General features: G+C 36.8%; 1 long non-coding RNA gene across 1 annotated transcript in view; it reads left to right on the top strand.

Moving 5' to 3' along the window:
- Nucleotides 1–4065, top strand: part of LOC112398175 (uncharacterized) — a 54304-nt gene extending 50239 nt beyond the window's left edge. Inside the window, exon 4 of the long non-coding RNA XR_003002943.1 lies at nucleotides 3952–4065. This is a non-coding gene — a long non-coding RNA (uncharacterized LOC112398175). The remainder of the gene's footprint in view (nucleotides 1–3951) is intronic.
- Nucleotides 4066–5397: the final 1332 nt, after the last annotated feature.

Here is a 5397-nt window from a genome sequence, read left to right as displayed (position 1 = left end):
TTTTTTTTTCATTGAACAAGTTTATACATGTCCTATGTATCTGAGGAGCAGATTTCCAGAGACAAAATTTCTGGGTCAAAGGTCATTGACATTTTAAAATTCAACGACTATTACCAAATTTCTATGTACAGAAGTTGTACCAATTTCCACTCCCACTGGCAGAGGATGAGAATGTTCCCATACCATTGCCAACATGCTATGTGAGCAAACATTTTGATTATTACCAGTCTGTTAAGAGAAAAATGTTACTATGATTTCATTTTTCCTTTGGAATTTTAGGCTTTTCTTCTTGATATAAAATTGAATTCTTATAGTAAATATGTTTTCCTCAGTTTGTTATCTTTTGACTTTGCAATGGTTTTCCTTTGAAGACATCTTTTTATTTTTATGGAGTTGACTTAATTTTGGATTTTGTAGCATCCAGCTTTTGTGTCATCTAAACAGGCTTTCCCAACTCTAAAGTTACCAAAAACAAAAGAGGTACATAAACAAGCAAACAAAAACCTTCTTTCATAATATTTTTTCTAATATTTTAATATATGTACATTTTTTTAACAAAGTTTTTTTAACCTGGATTTTTTGGGGGTATAAAGTGTGAGTTATAGATTCAAATAAAAGTTTTCAGGGGCCAATCTAATTGTTCTATTATCCTTTATTGATTAAGTTTTCTTTTCACCATCTATGTGAAATACAACCTTGATCATATATTAAATAGCCACATGAATTTTGTTGTATTACTGGACTTGCTATTCTGTTACCTTAATCTAACTATTCATGTGCAACGTATGTAGCCCCTAAAAGTAAGGCTAGTTTCCCCTCAGTACTTTTCTTTTTCTAATTTTCGTGGCTATGGAAGTTTTTTCTCCTTTATGTCTTCATGTGGACTTTTGAATGAGTTTACATGATGAAAAGAAATCTTTTAGTAATTTGTTGATGTCACATTAAGTGTTTGCGTTACCTTAGAGACAATTTGTGTCTTTAGTTGAGTTCTCCCTTCCAAGATCACAGTAGGCCTTTCCATTTGTTCAATTCTTCTCTTGAATAATGTTTCCCAATACTAATGGGTTTTTGTCTGTTTTCCATGCCTTTTCTCTGTTTTATTCATGTTAAAACTGTTATCTGGCAAATAGGTACTCAAAATCATCAGATCTTTGTTGTGGATTCCATCTTTTTTCAATTTAAATACATTTAAATTTTATTATTGGGTGTCAGCTTGGGGAAACTTGCTGTTCTGCTCCCCTGTGTGTTCTTTATTCTACTACCAATATTATGCTCTCTTATTTATTACAGCTGTTTAATAATCCTTTATATCTGGTAGGACAGTCCCCATCCTACCCTAACATGTCATTCTTCTTAAATCTTAAAATTTGTATGGAACCGTAAAAGACCCTGTATAGCAAAACTATACTATACTATACTATAAATTTAAGAAGAAAAAAGATGGAGACATCATGTTCCCCAATGTCAAACTATATTACAAAGTTACAGCAATTAAGTTAGTATGGTATTGGCATAAAAACAGACACATAGATCAATGGAATGGAGTAAAGAGCCCAGAAATAAATTCACACATATATGGTCAATTAATTTATGACAAAGGAGCCAATAATATACAATGGGGAAAGAACAGTCTCTTCAATAGATTGTGCTGGGAAAACTGGACAGCTACATGAAAAAGAATGAAACTGGACCACTGTCTTATACATCATACACAAAATTTAACCCAAAATGGATTAAAGATTTATATGTAAGATCTGAAACCATAAAACTCCTAGAAGAAAGTATAGATGATAATATCCTTAACATAGGTCTCAGTGATGAGTTTTTTGACTCCAAAAGCAAACACAACTAAAGCAAAGATAAACATGTGGGACCATATCAAACTAAAAAACTCTGCACAGCAAAAGAAACCATCAACAACATGAAAAGGCATTTCGTGGGAGAAAATATTTTCAAATCATATATCTAGTAAGCGACTAATATACAAAATATATAAAGAATTCATACAACTCAATAGAAAAACCCAAATACTTTATTTACAGAATGGGCAGAAGATCTGAATAAACATCTTTCCAAAGAAGACATATAGATGACCAACAGGTACATGAAAAAATGCTCTACATCATTAATAATCAGGCAAATGCAATTTAAAACCACAGTGACATCTCACCTCACACCTGTCAGAATGGCCATCATCAAAAAGACAAGTGATAACAAATGCTGGTGAGGGTGTGGAGAAAAGGGAACCCTTGTGCACTGTTGATGGGAATGTAAATTGGTGCAGTCATGGTGGAAAACAGTATGAAGGTGCCTCCAAAAATTAAAAATAAAACTGCCATATGATCCAGCAACTCTGTTTCTGGGTATTTATCTGGAAAAAATGAAAACACTAGTTCAAAAAGATACCTACCTGAAACTCCATGTTCATTGCCGCATAATTTACAATAGCCTAGGTATGGAAGCGACCTAAATGTCCATCTTTGGATGAATGGATAAAGAAATTGTGGTATATGTATACAATGGAACATTATTTAGCCAGTTAAAAAATGAAATCTTGCCATTTGTGACAACACAAATGGACGTTGAGGGTACTATGCTAAGTGAAATCAGTTAGACAGAGAAAGACAAATTATATGTTGGAGGGGGTGGGAGAAACGGGTGAACTGCTTTTGTTTTGTTTTTAGTTTTTAAAAAAGAGCTGCTACAAAGCCACAGTAGTTAGAACTGTGTGAAGTTGGATCAGAGATAGATTGATAGATCAGTGGGACAGAATACAGAGCCCAGAGGTCACTCATACAAAATACGGACATTTGGTTATGAGTGGGACAGCAGTGCCCCTTGCACCTTCCACCTCTAGGAAGGAAGCACAGTGCCTGGTAGGCCTCATCAGGTTCTGGAGACAGTATACAGCACACCTGGGAAATCTGTTCCAACTCATACATGAGGGGACGCAGGGCCGGCCAGCAATGAGTGGGGCCATTCAGCAAAGGGCTCAGCAGCAGGTCCAGGCTGTAGGACACACAGCCTTGACACGTGGGCCGTATGACCTAGTCGACTTTGCCTATTATAGTAAAATTGTCAGAGGTAGCAAAAGATGTTGTGTGGCATTTATGACAATCCTCAATGCAAAAATTATCACATGATGCCTTGATTTCTAGAGAAAGTTATTACAGGAGAATTATAGACGTTTTGATAAACAGCTCCAGGCATGCTACTGGACTCTGTCTGAGACAGAGTACTTGACCTTGAATGGCAATGGGCTATGTTCCCAGAAGCTGAACAAGTAACGCAGATGCCATGTTATCAATGATGGCTACACCGTCACCTCTCCCTCAGCTTATATTTGTTGCCCAGTGAGGGATCCCTTATGAGCAGCTGATGGAGAAGGAAGAAGCCCAAGCTTGGTTCATGGTTGGCTTGGGTCATGATGTGGGTATTAGGTAAAAATGGACGATGGTTGTATTGACCTGCACTCAGGAATGGCATTGAAAGGCCGTGGCGAGGACACATCCTCCTGGGATGAGCATCCAGCAAAGTTTTTCTGCTTTGTGTGCAATGAGAAGCTGCCTTCTCTTTATACAGGTTATAGGTGTAGGTTATGATGCAGATAAGGAACTCCAGAGTAGTGGCAAATGGCCAGAAAAAAGACTGAAAGATTGCAACTCACTTTGCTTTCTTTATACCAATAGAAAAATTTGAACACTTATTTAATTGTTTCATCATGGAGTCAACACAACTCAAAACTCTGTTTTACCTAAAATGATTTCAGTTGAAAAAGACTTACAGTGGTGTTGGTAATAATCCCAGGATTACTACCAAATTTGTTTTTAGCCAGATTACTATACTTGTGACGAATAAATATTGATAAAACGAGCTAATTTGCACTTACTGCCTCATGGCATCAGATATCCATGGAGCTTTACAATCTCCTTTGCTCTTTTCATTAACAAGGTTATGCATGTATTGAGAGAAGACTTCTGCTTATCCCCCAAAGTCCTCTGGCTAGCCTCTGGACACAGAGGATGTCTCGTTTACTTCTTCATCAAGGTAAATAATCTAATCAAGTACCAGGGCACTCACATGTTGTCAGATGGCTTTTTAAGCAATGTGTCTGAAATTTTACTTACAAAACAGATACATTAATCTTTGACTTATATAGATTTGGGAAGCTAGAATTTAAAATAATCATATGTTCTTTAAAACAACACTCAGTGTTTCATGGTTTTCTAATAGAAGATTACTTTGACCTTTTGATTGGTAACTGATAGTTTAATGCTGATATTTAATGCTTGCATCAAGAACTCTTCTTAGTCTTGTGCTGTCCAGTATGGAACCCACTAGTGACACATGTCTACTGAGTGCTTGAAATGTAACTCGTCCAGATTGAATCGGGCTGTAAGTAAAAAATATGAATTGGATTTCAATGACAAAGTATACAAAATGTAAAATATTTTATTAATAATTTTTGTTTTAATTATGTGTGAGATGATAAAATAATATTTGGGGTATATTGAGTTAATTAAGTAAGTATAAACTCCTATAATTACCAATTGTTTAGGGTAAGGTACAAAATATCTGCACACGCTGGGCTTCAACTTGTGATCCTATCATTTATTTCATCATATTTCCTACCATTATTAAGTATTAAACCCCAAATTTTATACTGATTGTGATTTTTATCCTCTTTACTCCTTGATCCGCACGCTAGACCCACAGGTGTGTTAAGTGAAATTTATGGGAAGGGCTGAGGGATCGTCCACGAATGGAACAACAGCGACAACAGAGAAACAAAGTATTGAGATGTGGTTCTACCTCGACTATAGTGATAACATAAAGGCATAAATACCACTCAGGCATCCATTCCAGAGAACTCCATCCATTCCAGGATTCTCGTCTACTTTTTCCCTTCCCCACTTTACCCCCTAGCCAACCATTCCCACCATTCTGCCTCCTAAGTAACTCTCAAATGTGTGCTTTACCCTCACATCTGTTGCTACTATCTTGGCAAAACCCCTTATTATCTTTCCTGGGATTATTTCAGTATCCATGGCTTGGGTCCAGAATTCCGAGTCCCTCTTTCCTACTATTTATTCTTCAAAAGTGGACCAACTGTTTTTCTCCTAAAATGCCAATCTGTTCAACTTTTTAATTGAGTCCTGCAAAAATCTGACTGCCCACACGATAAAGTACACACTGCTTAGAGAACATTCCCTTGCGCCGTCTCTCACCATATCATCCCCCGTGTCAGCCGTGTTGGACTGGTGTACATCCCCAACAGGCTGTTGTTGCCGGAGACTTTCAATCTGTGCTCACTGGCATATTTAATCGGCCTTTAGGAAGTAATGAGGTCATAAGAGTGGGGCCCTGATCCCATAGGATTAGTGTCCTTATGAGAGG

The sequence above is a fragment of the Neophocaena asiaeorientalis genome, unplaced genomic scaffold (assembly GCF_003031525.2).
Source record: "Neophocaena asiaeorientalis asiaeorientalis breed wild unplaced genomic scaffold, Neophocaena_asiaeorientalis_V1.1 scaffold226, whole genome shotgun sequence".
Taxonomy (NCBI): Eukaryota; Metazoa; Chordata; class Mammalia; order Artiodactyla; family Phocoenidae; genus Neophocaena; species Neophocaena asiaeorientalis.
This window is presented reverse-complemented; position numbering and strand designations above follow the sequence as displayed.